The sequence below is a fragment of the Octodon degus genome, unplaced genomic scaffold, assembly GCF_000260255.1.
Source record: "Octodon degus isolate 3935 unplaced genomic scaffold, OctDeg1.0 scaffold00127, whole genome shotgun sequence".
Classification (NCBI taxonomy): Eukaryota; Metazoa; Chordata; class Mammalia; order Rodentia; family Octodontidae; genus Octodon; species Octodon degus.
The window spans coordinates 6585336-6603879 of NW_004524703.1; the positions used below are offsets into that span (position 1 = coordinate 6585336).

At 41.6% G+C, this 18544-nt stretch overlaps 1 protein-coding gene and 1 pseudogene across 7 annotated transcripts in view; both read left to right on the top strand.

Annotated features, from left to right (window-relative positions):
• Window positions 1-5798, top strand: part of LOC101581584 — a 13140-nt pseudogene extending 7342 nt beyond the window's left edge. The window contains exon 2 of the transcript XR_001117285.2: window positions 5169-5798. The product of XR_001117285.2 is annotated as a 60S ribosomal protein L13a pseudogene (transcript). The remainder of the gene's footprint in view (window positions 1-5168) is intronic.
• Ryr2 (ryanodine receptor 2) overlaps window positions 1-18544 on the top strand; it is a 681083-nt gene that overhangs the window by 120543 nt on the left and 541996 nt on the right. The gene's annotated exons all lie outside the window — the stretch shown is intronic.

Sequence of the window (18544 nt, forward strand, 5' to 3'; positions counted from 1 at the left end):
TATATCCATGGCCCCAATCATATGTTTTTCTGGCCTACTGATTTTGGGCCAAGGACATCTGGCCTGCATTTTAATAAGTATCCAAGTGTGAGACCTATCGTATTCTGTGTCTAAATGCACCCCAGAGCCTAATGCAGTCATGGGGCAGGCTTGTGATAGATTCATGGTCCAGGGCTGGGATTATGGGCATGAGTGCTACATCCACCCTGGGGTGGGCAGCTTGCACACAGCATAAGGGAGGGAAAGAGCTTGCTCTCGGTGCTCCGCCCTTCTTCCTCTTATTTTTTGGCTATTTTTCCCAGCCATGAACTGCTGCCCTCTGCCTTGTACCACTCTGCCTTAGAGCCAGCAGAGTATGGACTGAGACCTCCACAAACTGTGAGCTAAATAAACCTTTCCTTCCTTAATTCTGGGAGTCAGGTATTTTTGTCCCAACAATAGAGAGAAAAGTAGCTAAGACAAGGCCTTCAGGGCAATCCCTATACATTAAGAGTGTTCTGAGTAGTAAACTTTATCTCTTCCCTGTGAATAGTGCCCAAGCAAAGAAAGGAGATTGGAGCTTCTGTGTATGTTGTTTCTATTCATCTTTAGCAATAGTTCAAATAATAAGAGACCTTCTCAGAGCTCATTAGACAAAAATTCATTAAAACTATTTGCGGATAAGGCATTACATTGTGTTGAGCTCATTCTTTTTCATTATATTTTTTACAAGCAAGCCTGAAGATTTTGCAAGAAGTTCAGAAGGTTGAATTAGATTTTACTTGTGATTCCCCCAGGAAATTTTTTGTGTTGAGGGAACTAGGAATACTTTCAGAAATCTTTGAGATAGTCTTCCAGAAGGGGGAGCGGGGAGAAAATGGAATAAAAGAATTGGTAGCTGTGAATGTCAGCCTGTCTCTGTGCAGTATCTCAGTGCACTCCCCAGTGTGTCTGGGGTGGAAGTCTTCCTTCCTAAATCTGTCACCTGATCTTGGTCACATGCCTTGTCTGTTTTTGTGCAGAACACACATTCTTCCCACCCACACTGGCTGCCCCTGCAAACCTGGTTGCCAATGATACTGGCCATAAAGGCCTATGCAGTCCAGAATAGGGTAGCACTGCTGCACGTAGACAACTGTTGAGCTGCTGAGGCCTGAGTGTTTGCCAGGCCGAGCCTGAGCATCCTTGGCTGTAGCTGGCAATACCCACGGACTCTGCAAGCTCTTTGCTGAGTTTGCTTGTTTGACCAAGTAAAAGCACAGGGGTTCCTCAGGTTCTTGGTAAGCCTGGAGGTCAGAGCAAGGTGTTAGTGTGGTTCTCACTTTCTGACTAAGTTTTGGGTCTGTGACACAGGAGTGCTATGGCTTTAACTCCTGAACAGTGTTGGTGGGAAGCCCAGCTTATTGAGCCACACCCTTGTCATCTATTGAGAGGCACTGGCCAATGTTGGGGCAGCTCAGGATCCTCGCAGGGAAGACTGTACAGAAGCTTGAGCCTGGGGCATCATCTGGTGGGGAGCATTGTGCTTTGCTCCCCATGAAAGCCAGGCTCTTGAGGGCTGCCTGGAAGGAGGGCATGGTGAGCGGGGCTCAGGTGAGGGATGGTGGTAGAGGGTTTCTACCCCAAATTCTTAGCTCTTGTGTCCTCCTGTCTTTTCAGCTGTGGACTCTGGCTGCTCTGTGTGGCTGCTTTTCAACATCTTTTCTATTTTTTGGACCCTGATCTCTTTCTTGGTTGTTCTCTAGCTGCAGATCCTTTGGCCCCTTTATGACTGACACACAACTTGGCTTTATGTCCCTCTGAGACTTTCTCATTTTTGATCCTTCATTGTAACTCTTCTATTTTTTTTGCCTTGTCTTCTTGATCAGTTCAAATAATCATCATAATAATGATGACAATGAAAGTATGGATATGTGAAAATGAATTATATTACAATCACATACTTGTATTTATATTAGCTAATGTGTCATTAAATATAAATGTAAGGGACATACTCATGTTAATGAAATGCACTTAATTATATAATTAAAATCAGATAATTATGATATATGAATAAATAATAGTAATACTTGCTAACTCTCACCGCACAGATCAAGCCAGTGTTCAAGGTACTTTTATGTCTTCTCTAATCCTTTGGAAGCTTGAGAGAAGTGCTACTGATGGTGCCTGTTTTATAACACAGGCAGGCTGAGTCCTTCTCTCAAGGTTGAGCTGTAGTAAGTGATGATTCCCTGAGTGCAGGCTGGGAGCTCGTGGGACATTCCGCAGCACCTAAGGCCAATCTGCACTGTTGCTCCAGAGACATCCGGACTGCCCCGGGGTGAGATGAGACTTCCTGATACTGAGGTAAACTAGGGACAGCTGGAACACTTGCACGTACTGTTGGCTCTGCTGTGCTTCAACTAGAACTAAAGCCGTGCAAAGGGCATCACTCCAACTACACACCAGCTCTGGTGCCCTCTGGACATCACATTGAACCCTTGGTGCCAAACGCATTGCCACATCTAACAAAAGCGTAGTATAGGTTTTGGGTGCCAAGGGATGTGATAATTTTGATACAGTCAAAAGAAAAACACTAATGGTGACATAATTTTATTCAAATGTATAAATTCTATAGCAGCTGGATTTTTATGCAGTGACTAAATCTAGAAGGCACAGAGTCAGAATCTTGCTACCAAAAAGCAATGGTTTACCATGGCCAGAGTGTGCATGCATTAAATTGGATTAGATTGCAGTTTGGTTGCAGGCAGTCATGGTGTGGCACAGAGCACTTGGTTTTACATTTCTTGAAAAATTATGGAACATTGGATACATAACAAAGACTACATGTTATGTACGTGTGTGTGCTATGTGGTTTTCCTATCAAATGAAGCTTCCCAGGGCTTCCTGATCCCATTCCCTGCTTCTCTCCCCTCCTGGAAATTGCCGAGATCGTGCTTATAGTTTCTCATTCTCTTATCTTCATTTTTACCACACATCTCACAAATTTGTTCTTAAGATATTTGTAGATCTGCTTGCTTTTAAACATCAAAAAATGATAATGCACATGATATTTGGTGAGTTGATGTTTCTAGGGTAAGCCCACTGTAGACTGTGGCTATACATTATTCACTTTCCCAACAATCTGTTCTTCCATTGTGTGAGCATGAGCTGGTTTTATGTATCTAGTTTTTCCCTTTTGGGAGATTGGATCCAGCTGGGTATATTTGTGGGACCCAGAAAGCAGGCACAGGAAGCTTAACTGGGGGCTAAACATGTAAACTTTGCAGACCAGCATGAGGAGTCTCAACTTGATTCTAAATCCAGTGAGATTCTAACCAGGGTTCTGCATAGGAATCAATGGGATGGAATTTATGTTTTTCTTCATTTTTACCTTTTAGAATATTCTACTTATTTTGGGAAACAGCCAAACAGTATAGCAACCAGATTACAGGATAACATTCTAGGGGCAGCCCAGCTACACTAATATTGGCAATAAGAAATCACCTCCATACTAGCTCGATTCTGACCAAGATCTTTGGATTAACTGCCTTGCAGCAAGTTGGCTGTAACTGGGCTGTCAGTACAAATCACTCCCCAATTTTTCTCTTTTTCAAAATATTCTACCCAAACCACTTTATGTTGCATTAATTTGCTAATTTTCCATGGAATTCTAGGACAAGCCATTCATTAAGGGATTGGAGAAGGTCTGTAGAAAGTATCTGGGGAAGATAAATTAGAGTAGTATGGCTGAACCAGAGAGGAGGAATTCAGGGGCAGGTGCACACTGAGTGTATAAAGCAAGATCACAAGAGGTCACTGTGGGGTTTAAGAACTACAAATAAGTGATTCTTTTGATTTTTCTAGTTAAGATGCCTCTGATGACCTTTTACTAGCAGTTTATGAAAGATGTGGACATGAGGCTTCTGAGGACCTAAGGAAGACACATGTATTTAAATGTTAATATGACATATTCTAGGTAGGAGAAAGGTTTTACAGGTAGGGAAGGTAGGAGAGGTACCTAGAGATGAAACTTTGAGAAAGTAAAATGTTAAGATTTAGATTAATTAAGAAATAAAGATAACTAGGCGACCTTTCAGTGACTATCCTGCACACTGACCCAATATTATGTATCTTTCTATTTCTGGTTGAGTTAGTGTGGTGGTTAAATGGTTAAGCGTGGTCATGTCAACATGACTGGATTGGAAAGCTGGCAAGGGGATTGGTGGAACATATTTCCAGGTGTGTCTGGAAGGATCATGGAGGAGTGACCTTGAGTACTATATTTTCAGGCCCCTCACGCCTTCCTCTCTGGCACCTTTTGTCTGCTCTACTTTTTGGCCACTATGAGCTAAACAGCTTTGGTCATGTACACTCTTGCATCATGAGTTTCTGCCTCAGAGCCAGTTAGCCATGGAGTGAATCCCCTAAAAACATGAGCCAAGGTAAACCTCTCCTTTAAGTTGTTGGTGTAGGGTATTATGTCTGGCACTGGGAAAACTGACTAATATTTAGAAATCTAAAACCTCAGCTAATTAGGGAAGGAGATTCCAAATTCTGGAAGATCTTCTGGTGAAGTGGACTGTCTTATATTGCTCTAAGAAGGTTTCTCTTCCACCGCCACCTCTGGGGGGAATCTGTGCTCCTGTCAAGCTGCAGACCTTGGGTGGAGAATACTGAGAGGAGATTCAGTGTTAGGGTAGGGAACTGGTCTGCCAACTCCTTAGCAAGTGGTATCTCCAGCAGGTGCCCTGCCTCCCTGGGCAAAGCCTACATCTCAGGTAAGACTCAGGTTGCTGTGAAGAGGGACACCAGTGCACAGAAGCAGCGGAGGTGGCAGAATAGAGGAGCCAGCTGATGCGTGGTCAGGGCGCTTTGTCCTCTCCCCATTGTGCACTAGGTAGATGCTGACTCTGCAGTGTCCAATCATCATGATACAAATTTAAATTTTTTTCAAATTGTGGAATACGTTTCTATAGGAAAACTACTCTCCAGTAGCAACAAATAACCTTCATTAGATCTTACTGTAGACAAGAATTTTTTTCCGAATCTTAATATTTTTTTCTATTAAATAAGGGCATAGTTGTATAACTTATAAGGTTCTTGGTGGGATAAATAGTTTGATAAAAATAAGACACTCTCTGCTTGTATTCAAAAATTATGAGTTTTTAAAATTTATGTATTTGGGCTTTCCCGGGCGTCTGCCGAAGATGGCGGAGGGGCAGGTCTTGGTGCTGGATGGCCGAGGCCATCTCCTGGGCCGCCTGGCGGCCATTGTGGTCAAGCAGGTACTGCTAGGCCGCAAGGTGGTGGTTGTGCGCTGCGAGGGTATCAACATTTCTGGCAATTTCTACAGAAATAAGTTGAAGTACTTGGCCTTCCTCCGCAAGCGGATGAACACCAACCCATCCCGCGGCCCCTACCATTTCCGGGCCCCCAGCCGCATCTTCTGGCGTACTGTGCGAGGGATGCTGCCCCACAAGACCAAGCGAGGCCAGGCTGCCCTGGACCGCCTCAAGGTGTTTGATGGGATCCCGCCACCCTATGACAAGAAAAAGCGGATGGTGGTTCCTGCTGCCCTCAAGGTTGTGCACCTGAAGCCAACGAGGAAATTTGCCTACCTGGGCCGCCTGGCTCATGAGGTTGGCTGGAAGTACCAGGCAGTGACAGCCACCCTAGAGGAGAAGAGGAAGGAGAAGGCCAAGATCCATTACAGGAAGAAGAAGCAGATCATGAGGCTACGGAAACAGGCTGAGAAGAATGTGGAGAAGAAAATCAGCAAGTTCACAGAGGTCCTCAAGACCCACGGACTTCTGGTCTGAGCCCAATAAAGACTTTCTGCCTCATGCTTGGCCTGGCTTGCCCTTCCTCCAGCGCCGCCCTGGGATGTGGGGGCCCTAGGGGCAGCTGTCTGGGTGCCACAGGCCCCCTGGGGCCCCAAGCTGGGAGGAAGAAAGCACTGTAGTCTCTGCCCAAAGTCTTCCCGTGAGGGTACTTGAACAGCTTTAAGTCTCACACGATGGAATTTCTAACCTTGAGGAGAACCTTAGAGAAGGAATAGAACTACCACCAGGTTCCTGCTGGGGCACCCTGCCCCTGTGGCCTAATGCCGTACTCTGTGGTTGTGGGATGGCCAGAGGCACACATACGGCACTGCAGCCTCACCACTTGGCCTTCCCTCTCACCAGAATCAAATAAATTATTTTTAAGCAAAAAAAAAAAAAAAAAAAAAAAAAAAAATATGTATTTGGTACAGGATCTCACTGCACAGCTCGGACTTGTAGTGATCTTCCTGTTGCAGCCTCCCCAGCACCGTGATTATAGGCATGCGCCACCACTCTCAGTTTTTATTCAAAAATTAGATAACAAGGGACTTTAGTGTTACTCAAATGCCATTTGGGGGATGGTGGTGAATTGATAAATGATGCAGGTGGTCTGTAGCTTCATGTTTGTATATTAATGTTTATCATATGATATTGCTTATATTTTTTAGTATAATAAATAGTTTTTTTTGCAGTACTGGGGGTTGAACTCAGGACCTTCACACTGAGCTACAGAACTTTTTATTTTGTGACAGTCTCACTAAGTTGTTAGTCTGGGGCTGAGCATGCCATCTTCCCGCCTCAGCCTCTCAAGGTGCTAGGGATTTATTTTTTTATTAGTATGTTTATAGAACCTCCTGTGGTCTGACTGAAGTGATATTGGTCTCTGCTTTAGTGGAAGATCTTGTCCTCACTGAAGAGGTCTTTATACGCAGACATCTTGAGTATCACCATGTAGTTAATACAACAGCGTTATTTGTTGAGATCTTGGTGTGTTTTGCAAAATTGATTTTAGGTAGGCTTTGTGCTCCACGTATCTAAACAAGAGCTCATCTTTCCTCTGCATATTTCTTGATCTAATGGATTCCTGACTTTCAGCACCTCCCCTGTGGCCTTCTGGTTGTTACTCTTTAGCTTTAAAAGACGGGGGTCTATTATGGGCTATTGGACTGTATTGAGTTATTTTGCTGAATTAAGTACCTACAATATTTGAACTGGCATCAAGTATGAAAAGGTCCTTTAAAGGCTTCTTCAGATACAGCTTTTCTAACAACAATAGAACACCCACCTCTGACAAAACAAAACAAAAAAGGGGGATATAAATAACTTTCATGTTGTAGTGAAAAAAATATATGTATGGGTTAGAACAGATATACAGCTGCCTTCTAGTAGTTCAATGAGAAGAAAGGTTTGTACTAATATTGTTTAGACAAGATATCGTGTCTGCATCTTGTCTTCTGGATAACTACTACGAAGACAACCATATGTAATGTATTATTGTAACTGTCCTACTAATCTGGTTTGAAACTTTCATTGCTATTTTTTTCTCATTAAAATGCACAAAAAATTTTGAAAAGATGAGGGTCAGACTCTCTCATTGCTGCTATTGTTAATTACATAGCAACCTGCTGGTTAGAAACCGAGGGTCCTCGCCATAAAACTGTGGATCTCCTTGGACAGGAAGTGATGGTGTGTGCTTGTGCATGCTTTGACTACAGTGCGTGGTCCTGACTCTCGCTCCAAAAGTTTCCAGGCCATTTCTAGGGCTTGCATCATCTGGGAGCATTACATTTCTGGAGCAGTAGGTGAACCCAAGGCAAACAAACAAGAAGCGCACAACGTGGTTTGGCTCCTCTTGGTGCTTTTGTGTGTCCATTGTGGTTAGACTGCCAAGTGCCTTCTCATAACCACTGCCCTTTATCTTGCTAATGCAAGGTAGCAGTGTTTTGTTGCTAGAATTTTACTGATACAGTTCTTTGTTCTGGACAAAAGCCCTCGAATTGTTTAGTTTCAGGGGTACTGAAACTATGTCCTTGGAAATCGGAGTAATGGCACACTTTTAGAGAACGTGTGCACAAATTGCCTCCCCAGCCCACTTGCTTGTCACTAAGTGGCAACACTGCAATTACACCCGAATACTGAACTTTTGCTTTCCAATGCTTCTGTGCGGACAGCGGACTCTGTGTGCCTGCGGCAGCATGCTTGCTGTGGGCGCCCCACCAGCAGTCTACAGCCTGGGAGCTCACCGCCTCCCTGAGATCTGGAGCCCTCTCGCTGGTAGATGCCACATCTCGATTCATGTGATGGGCTCTTCACTTGCAGCCATTTATAGTTGTGAATTAGGAAAGTATTTTTTCCAACTTTCTTTGTTTTGCTCCATCATAGATGTAACAGAGCCTATTCTTTCGGGGAAACAGTGTATCTGGAACACTTTTTCATACAAGTATGGTGGTTATGTTTGCCTCTTTTATAACACAATATATAGCCAACATGTAAAACGCAAGCACATGAGGTTGTTGGTATGAGAGTGGAGAGGCCACGGTGGCCTCTGGCTTACGTTAGCTGGATGGAGGAAACACATGTACTCAGTTGACATGGCTGGATTTTTTTTTTTTTTTTTAACTTTTAAAGTTTCAGTGGTTTGGGGGCAATTGCTTTCATCTGCAGTTGTGTTTTTTCAACTTTGATTTTTGATTATGAAGATGAGAAGACATTTTTCTGGATGATAATCCTGGACATTATTTCTAAGGGAACAACAGAAACTGAAGAAGATTCAGTTGCATAACTGGCCCCATCCCTGTGAGGAAGAGTACAGGCTGTCCTTCCCACACGTCCCCAGAAATCCCATCATCTTGATTTACTGTTGAAAACAGATAGAAAAGCCTTTAAAAAATAATTACTCGCTTTTCCCTGTGGCTGTGATTGTAGCTGAGGCCTGCAGTAAGTTCTTGGCGTCTGGACGTATTTGTGTCAAGCGGCTGCAGAGCTAATAGGCTGCAGAGACTGCAGACTGCGTGGAGAGGCCCCTGGAGAGCCCTGCTCTGCTGGTTGCTCAGCCTTCCACTGCGGCACTGAGGAAGAGACGACATGGTTTGAGGTGAAGAGGGCTCAGCTTGCTGCCTGTTTGCAGAGCCAGAAGCAGAAGTGGCTGCAGCCTGACTCCTGCCCAGGTCCCAGGGTGGGGCAGTGAGCTGCTCGGCACCCCTACATCCAGTATTAAGACTGGAGTTGTAATACACATGTAGTGTTAAGAATGTCCCATGGAGTGAAACATGTTGGTACATGTCTGTAGTCCCAGCACTGTGGGAAGCTGAGGCAGGAGTGCTTCAAGTTTGAACCTAGCCTGGATAACTTCGGAAGACATTGTCACACACACACACACACACACACACACACACACACACACACACACAAATAAAAGGTTGGATGTAGCTCAGTGAGAAGGCCTTGGGTTCAATACCTAGTACTACAAAACAACAACAACAACAGCGAAAGGAAAGCAAATAAAAAAAGGAAGACTGTCACAAGAATGTTACACAGACTTTACAATTCTGGAGCTGTTCTCTTAACAACAAGCAGGTGTATTTGATTTTATAGTAAAAGCTTGCCTTTTATTTGTTACTGTCTTTTTTGAAGTTTTGTTTACAAATTTTATTTAAAAAGCTTTCCTTGCTATATTTTTGTGATCCATAACGGTTCCATTGATCCTGGGGAATTAGTACACATATGTATTATAGCTTGATCATTTGTGTTTCCCTTTGCACCCTCCCCAGTGCCCCTTCCCCAGATCCCTTTCTCGTGTCCACGAAGTCTACACTACTTCCCGGTCTATCATCTTAAGCCTCACTGCCATTTGTGTTGGTCACATTGTGCACACTTCTAAGTAGTCCTTTCTTTTCATACTTTAACTTATTTTTGCCTTTGTCCAGATATGAAAACAGCGTGGTTCAGCTGGCAGTATTAGTGATGTTTCATGATCTTTAGATATTGAACAGCCAGAAAGTTTTGTTGTTTTCGGAGAAGAAACCTGAGATAGCTCTGACCTCCTGATGACTGTCACTTGTGCATGGTGATAATTTACACTAGGTGTGATTTTTCTAAGGAAGGGCAGAGAGTGAGGATATATCTGTTGTAAATATCTTTCACAGAAGGTTGTTTTATGGAATTTATTTAGACTTAGGGGCCAAAAAGAAAGAACAGCGAGGGACCCTCTTGGGTAGGGGCGGGGGACAGTGTGAAATGAACATAGGAATTTTGCATTGTATGGCTCTGTGAGGTTGTTTATCATTGCTTTATTTGGCCACTTATTTTTGTTCAATTAGGAAGAGATGGTATATGTTGTGGATTTTATTATCTTGTCTAGGTAGGTGGTCAGTCAAAGAAGGTATTAGATATTATAATAGGTAACTCAACATAGAGCAGGATGGACTTGGAATCATGAGGGATATGACCCCTCTGAGCCTGAATATTTTCTATAAAATAAGGATAATTGTTCCTGATGTAACTATTAGGATTATTAAATGAGACAATATGCATAAAACTTTTAGCTTAGAGCTTGGCATCTGTGTTCCCTAAATGTTAGCAGTTATTATTATTATTATTATTATTTTTTTTTTTTTTTTTGTGGAACCGGGGATTGAACTCAGGCTCTTGCGCTTGCCAGGGAAGCACTTATTCCATTGAGCCATCTCCCTGGCCCCAATGTTAGCAATGGATTCTGAGATATGCTGAAGGAGGCTACTGTTATGGCATTATTTTGTAGATTCAATATTGACTACCTTGACTTTTTTTAATAGTGTTTTTTGTGTTCTTTTCTTTTTTACTATGAGAAAACATTCACACTGTTGAGCAAAAAATTTTTAAAACTTCTTAATCTTGCAAAACTGAGACTCTGTACCCATAAAACACTGTTTCTCTTCCTCCTCCATTTGCCAGCCTCTGACAGATACCCCTCTTCTTTTTGCTCCTACAATTTGATTACTTTAGATGCATCATATGAATTGGCATTGTACATTATTTGTCCATTTGTGACTGGCTATATATCATATATATATATATATAATATATTATATATATATATCTTACATGTTTGACTTACAATATCAAATTCATTTATGTTATAGCATGTACTAAGGCTTTATAATCTTTCACTGGGCCCACGGGTTATTTCCTTCCCTTGGCTATTGTGAAGGATGCTGTGGTGGACACATGAAAGGATGTTTGAGATCATGCTTTGAATTCTCTTGGATCTATACGAATGTTATGGACAGAATGCTCCCTACCATTTTTCTCTCTGATTTGACATGTTGAGGTCCAGTCCCTGATGTGATGGTCTATGGAGGTGTATGATGGTATGTAGTTAGATAATGAAGATGGAGCCAGTGGGATCAGTAATCCTATAAGAAAAGACCAGAAAGCTAGAATTATTCTTTTCTGCCAAGTGGGGACATGGCAGGAAGGTGGCAGTCTGTATCCCGGAAGAGGTCCTCACCAAAACCTTGGTCTTGAACCTTCAGCCTCCAGAATTATGGAAAATAGATTTCTGTTCTTTAGAGCCTACCCAATCTGTGGTTCCTTTCTTTAAAGCAGCACAAACTAGACTACTTAGTAGTAAGGTTTCTGGATCAGAGGGCAGTTTTAAGTTTACTGTTTTGGAGGAATGGCCATACTGTTTTTCATAATGTATATACCACTTTATATTTCTTTTTTTAAAGTGTATTTAGTACAGGGTCTACAGGGTCTACAAGGTCTCACTATGTAGATGTAGATCGAATGCTTAGTGCTCCTTCCTTTTTTACAGTCTACCAAGTGCTGGGATTACGGGTGCTTGCCACCATGCCCCGTCTCGTTCGGCATCTCAGCACACTCCGGGGGCAGGGTGGGGCCGACACAGCATGCTAGGATTGAACCCTGGTTGCTGTGCTCTGCCTAAGCAGGTGCTTTAGTCCAGCCATTTGGTCAGCCCTACCACTTTATATTTCTGCTGTGTGCAAGCATTTGGTTTCTCCATAACACCACTAGCACATTTGGTTTTCCGTCCTTTTGATAATGGCCAGTCCAGTTGTTGTGAGGCGATATCTCACTGAGGTTTTGCTTTGCAGTTCTCTTATAATTAGAGATGTTGAACATCTTATATATGCTTGTTTGCCACTTGTATATCTTTAGAAAATTATTTACATTCTTGCCAATTTTAAAAATACAGTGGACCCTTATGAAGTCAATTTGTTCCCGAGGTGTGGTTATAACTCAAGTTGGTTGTCAGTCAAGACTTTCTCGGGGTTTGTTCCCCAATGTGTTGCTGGCCCTGCCCCCGGGGTGCACTGAAAAAGGTGATTGAGACTGAGTGTGGTGGTCTGTAATCCCAGCGCTTGGGAAGCTGAAAACAGGCGGATCATTATGAGTCTAATCTACATAGTGAAACCCTGTAGACCCAGTAGACCCTGTACCAAATACATAACAAAAAAAGACTTTTCCTACAAGAAATAATGGAAATACCCATAATGCATTCTGACTTCCCAAAGTACCCTTTTTAGCTAACATTTTCATAATAACAAAGCATTATATAATGCACATAATTTACCAGAAACACCAGTAGTTTTCCTAGTGTATTCACCAAAAAGCTATAAAACATACCTAGTTTATCAGAAACAACAATTTCATACTGTAATCACCATTCAAGGTAAGAACTTTGGCATGCAGGAAGGGAAGATGAAGTGGAGGGTGGTTATTGTTTAGAAGGAGAATCTCCTTTTGTAAGAACATTGGTACTATGACTGTCTTGTGTCCTTTTTCTCTTTAGGAGAGTTTGTAGCCCACTGGGATATGATTCTGGACTAGGTATCAACCATTTTTGGACTAAAAAATGGTCTAAGGCTGTTTGTTTCTGTCTTTAACACTGTTCTGTAGTATGACACAGCACTGTCATTAAGCAAGTAACTGCAACAACTGGCTTTTTCTACAAATGTTTGTAGATCTATCTGTTTTTTCAAGATTTCCTTTATTTCAGAAGACCTTTGCTTCATTGATTGTTGATAGTCCCCTTCCCCAGGCTTTTTTATTTTGAGACAAGGTCTAAATTTCCTAGCCTGGACTGGAACTTGTGATCCTCTGTTTCAGTTTTCAGAGTGCAGGGATTAAGGCATATGCACCTGGTTTGTATTGAGCCTCAAACAAAACTGCTCACTAGTCCTAACAAGAAAAGTGAGTTGTTGGTTGTAAAATATTTCTTTTGCTTCCCAGTGGACTGTGTTGCCAAGCATGTGTTCTGGTTGGGGCTGGATGAGGGCATAGTACAAGTACATCATGTATTCTGTGGACAAACGATCCTTATCTCTCAGCAATGAAAAGAATGTTGTAGAACATTTTATTTGATGATATAAACACTAAGCATTGGTTATTGTTGTTGATAAATATCAATTTTAAGTGAAAGCCCTCATATCACAATTTAAGATACCAGATGACTAATGGAAATCTTGGGCAGAGGAAGAAGCTGGCGATAGGTGCTATCTGCTTGCTGCTGTTCTTTGCTGAGTATTTGCAACGTTTTTGGGTCAGGTTCCTTAAGTGAGAATAGGTGGGTTTTGCATTTTTTTTCCTCACTTACTTCAGTAATATCTTTTCATATTCCTTTTGCAGTCTCGTCATGTGCAGTGAAGTAGGTAGAAAAGAGTTCAGTGTGAGGGGACCAGGCTTGAAGGAGTCAGGTGACTTGTCCAAAGGCTGGTGGTTCACAGCAGTGGTTGACAACCTGATGCTGTTTCTTGCTGCCACAGCCTGTTTTCACTCCTCAACAGAACCAACAGTTCTAAATACATTTGGTCCTGCCTCCAGACTCTTTGACTTCACATATATAAGAACCCACACAATCAACTACAAGGCCACCTAAATACTTTGGGCAGGGCCTTTACCCAGAAGTCTGAAGATTATGGGCCATGTTGGTTATGGTAAAATTCAAGAATGGGAGGAAGGCAGAGGGTTTTTAATTTTAGCCAAGGTGTTTAGGGTAGAGCCATATAACTGATGAAGAGCCCATATATAATTCATGAAGAGCCCATTTTCTTGATTTTTATTTTCCTTCAATTACATGTGCTTTTTCAAATTAATCAGTAAATAGGTGTTCATCACTCTGAATAATCTGGGAGTGTTTGAGATAGTGTATATACATTATTTGATGTTATTTAGACTTCAGTCCTAATGATGCAAATTAAACAGGCATGTTAGTATGTTTGCAAATTGAAAGCCCAGGGGCAGGATGACATCTGCTTAGAGTTTCTTTGAAAATTTCTTTTCTTTGCATTGTAGGAATATCTGGAGTGTTTTCGAGTGACTTCTATCTTGTCTCATGATGAAGGCCACTGATTGAAATGAATCTGGGGAGACTTTGTTGTGTTCTATCCTTCATCATACTTGCTTGTGTGGGCACTAAACACCGAGTCATGCTTTTAAGGGGAAGACACTATTGTAGATTGGAGACTTCTGTGGATCTCTTTTTAGGCAAATCACATTTGTTGTTTGCAGAAACCCTGGAAATAAAGTGCACATTTTCTGTTAGCGTCAAAACTAGCAAGCTTGTATAAAGCACTGCAAAGTGCTATGAAGCAAAATCAAAGCCAATAGGTCTTTGAATTCTAGAACAATGTGTTTGCTATATTTTTGTCATTTTTTTTCTCACCACACTTATAATACCATAATAAAAAAATCTAATAAAGAAAAGGTTGCTTTTCTGTTGAGTTAAAGTTAAATAAAAATGCTTCATAACTGCCATTCTATATTTAACTTTTCTAAACTTTGAGGTAGTAGAATCCTTTTGATGTCTTTCTGTACTTATTGATTGGGAGCATTTGAGAAGAAATTTTGCATTCTTAAGTATTTCCTTTGCATAAGTGCATTTAGTTCTTTTTATAACCCTGGTGTAGTTGATGGCAGAATATGGATATGATTTTATGATTTTATAGTTTCTTAGCCTTTGCTGATTTTTTTTCTAGTGTAGAACATTGGTAATTTTGGCTTTGAGGAACCTGGATTGGAAATCTACAGAAGAAGAGAGGCTTTGTAGCCACCACAATTCACCGAGGCACAAAGGCAACAAGATCATCAGTGAATTCACCATTGCTGAGCCTGTTGTGGTGCCCCACCATGCACTATGCTCAAAGGAGAACAGCTAGAAAGCTGCTAACAGTCTAGTCTTGCAGACGACTGTGTGGAAGTGGTGGGTCTTGGACCATACGATGGAGATGATCAGTCCAGTAGAAAACCTGGTGGAGTACAAGGTGCTTGGCAGCAAGGTGTGGGCAGGGCCCAGAGCCTACAAAATCAGGTGCTGAGGTCAAGGTGTTGAGGGAATCCTTTCCTAGCCACCCATCTAGATCCCAGTCCTGAGCCTGACACAGAGACAGACTAACACTCATCTTCTGTATTGAAGTAGGGAGAGTAAGCAGGGCCCCCAGACCTATGTTCACTGGAGAGAAGGATGACACAGCATCTTTGCTCCTCCAGGAGCATGGTAGGGAAGGCAAAGGATGAAGGTTTAGCTGATCCTTTCCAAACACCGTGTCATCTTCAATCAAAGCTTGTCTGAATGTGCAGCAATTCTCTTCCCCTGGTTTTGGGGGATTGTTCCAAGACCTGAATGGATGCCTGAAGCCATGGACAGTGCTAGCCTGATCTATACAAGCCTGTAATAAAGTTTAATTGATTAACAATAAAGAGATTAACAATACTTAATAATAAACTAGTCCAGTTATAACAATGGTTCATAATAAAACCAAAAATGTTACTGCTCTTGTTTTTTGGAGTAGTTAGTAAGATGAAGGTTAGAAGAATACAAGCACTGAGACACCAAGAAAGTCCGTCTGGTCACTGAGATGGGTACTAAGAGGTGAAGGTGCAAGCAGCATAGACAGTGGATGCGCTGGATAAAGGGACGACTCTCTTCCTGTGTGGGGTGCAGAGTGGTGATGTGTGACTTCATCTTGCTCCTTAGGGTGAAAGCATTGTGAGCTTTCTGACTTCTTTCTTTCTGATATTGTCAAACCTCAGTTAATAGCAGGTACCTGAAACTGCAGAGAGCAAAACTGTAGATGCGGAACCGAGTGCTGTCATGGGAAGGTGCCTGAGGTATGGTGGGAGGAGCCTGGGCTGCACTCCTGCTTCCTCTGGGAGTTCTCGGAACCCCAGTTTTCATAGGGAAAGTGGCAGGCTTTTCAGCAACGCTATATTAAGATGAAGTCTGTTTAAGTGCCTCCGGGAGTGCCTGCCCTCCCTGAAGTGGTCAGTGAGTTTACTGAATGTTATTTGAATAGGTATGTGAGGATGTGTTCAAGTTCTTTTAGCTGTTTTAATGTATTCAGGATGTTAAGTTCATTAACAAGTGTTTTTACAATTTTCCAGTATGATTATTTTTGCTACAAAAGTTCGTAGTATATATTTAGTAAAATACCATATAGAAAAATATAGAAAATATGATAACATTCATTTCTTAAAATTAATTTTAAAAACCACTAGTAATTTAGTACTTAGAAATAATCAGAGTTAGAACTTAATTAGTTGTTTTCAGTCTATTCCATTCATTGGGCTGGGAGATAGCTCGGTGGTCTAAGCACCTGCCTGGCAAGCGCCTTTGATCCCCAGCACCACATGCCGTGCTGGCCCTGGAACCCTGAGTGTATCATGCCAGCCACAAAACTGGGTGTGATGGTGCATGCCTGTAATCCCAGCACTGGGGAGGCTGAGACAGGAGGATCACTGTGAGTCCGAGCTGCATTGCAAAACCCTGTAAATAGAAGATTTTAAAATAAACATAATATTATAACATCCATTAATGAGACAGTGTATTTTCTTTTCCCCTTTATGTGTGTATGTGTGCATGCATACATGCGTGTGTGTGTGTGTGTGTGTGTGTGTGTGTGTGTAGAATGTGGAGTAGTAGCTAGAAATACCAGATTTGTTACCAGATAGGTATAACTTTAGTCTTGTTAATGCACAACCTTGAGTTGTGCCTGTTTCCTCACCTACAAAAGGAGTTTTCATTGTGCAGATAGGAGGAATAAATGAGGTAGTATATGTAAATGATTTACTGTAATTTCTGGGATACAGTGAGAAGTCAAGAAATACTAACTGTGCCTACTATAATTGTGATATAAATTATATCTCTGGTACTGGAGATTAAAACCAGGGCTTTTAACTGAGCCACATGCAATTACCTTTTTATTTTGAGATCAAGTCTTGCTAAGTCCCTACATCGCGCAAGCTTGCTCACAGTGCTTCTGCCTCAGCCTCTCAGAGTGCTGGGATTGCAGGCCCACGCCTCTGCACCTGCATGAGGTCTGAATACTAAGGACTAGCCAAAAAGGATCCTTTGGGCTTGCAGTTCTTTACAATTTCAGTTTTCAGTACTTAGCATCTCTTTTCTGACAGGTTGATAAACTCGTGGTACTGAAGTTACCACGAGTGAGGATTCCAAGAACTTCTTTCCAATCTCAAGAATAACCTTTCAAGGATGAAAATAGCAGTGTTTTCCTTTTTATATGAAATCATTAACTACCAGTGTCAAATAAATGGCAGTGTAAAGAATGACTGCATGTATTATGGCCCAAGAATGCTTAGTGAAGTGTCTTTGGGGTAGGCTTTTCATGTTCTAATAACAAATTGGCTTGAATTGCACTTTAGTCATGTTAAATAAATACACTGAGATAAAGAAAAAAAAAACCTTAAAAAATTGTTGAGTTGGGCCTCCTGCATAGAATAAAACACAGGGAAACACTTAGCTGCCTGTATAATATTGCCTCTGTATATCTTATGGTATACCTTGTGACTTACTAGCTATGGTTTTATAACAAGTCTCAGAGTCTACTTTGCTCTTCATGTTAACATGTTTTTAAGTATTTTTTGGGGGGAATTTTATCTTTGATATAAATTAAGAATATACTTTTCAAGGTTTTTTACACTGCTGATATTTTAATTGGAGCGGTACTGAACTTAGGAATCAATTTTGCAGCAATTCACATTATAGTATTGAGCCTTCCTATTCATGAACATGGTTTGCCTCTTCATTTACTTTGCTCTTCTTTAGTGTATTCCAGAAAGTATTACAATCATTCTTGTAAATTTCTATTAATCTTTTGCTATTTGTATTTTTTTTTCACTTATTTATGTATTTAGTTCAGGGTCTACAGGTTCTCCGCATGTAGATTGGACTCATAGCGATCCTCCTTTTCTCAGCCTCCCAAGCACTGGGATTACAGGCATGCGCCACCACGCCCAGTCTCAGTTGCTGTCTCAGAGCGCCCTGGGGGTAGGGCCTGTATGGCACACTGGGGATCAAATCCTGGCTGCTATGTTGTGCCTAAGCAGGGGCTTTAGTCTGTTGAGATATCTGGCTGGCCCTACTACTTACATTTTAAATAGTTCATATTTTTCTTTGCTGTCCTAAGTGAAGTTTTTAGCAAATATGTATGTTTTGTTCCTGATGTATATGAAATTTATCTAGCTGCCTTGATAAATTCACAAATAATTTACCTGAATATTTTGTGGCCAATTATCCTGTCTGTGAATAACATCCTTTGTGATCCTCAAGCCTTCTCTTTGTCCTATTCTGTTGCACTGGCTCATGCCTTCAGTGCAGCTTTCAGGAGCAGTGACAAGTGGACATTACCCAGGATCTTTGCTATGTAGGATTTTGATACACATTATCAAGTTGATGCAGTTTCCATTGTTACTAAGAGTGTTTTATTTATTTATTTATTTATTTATTTATTTATTTATTT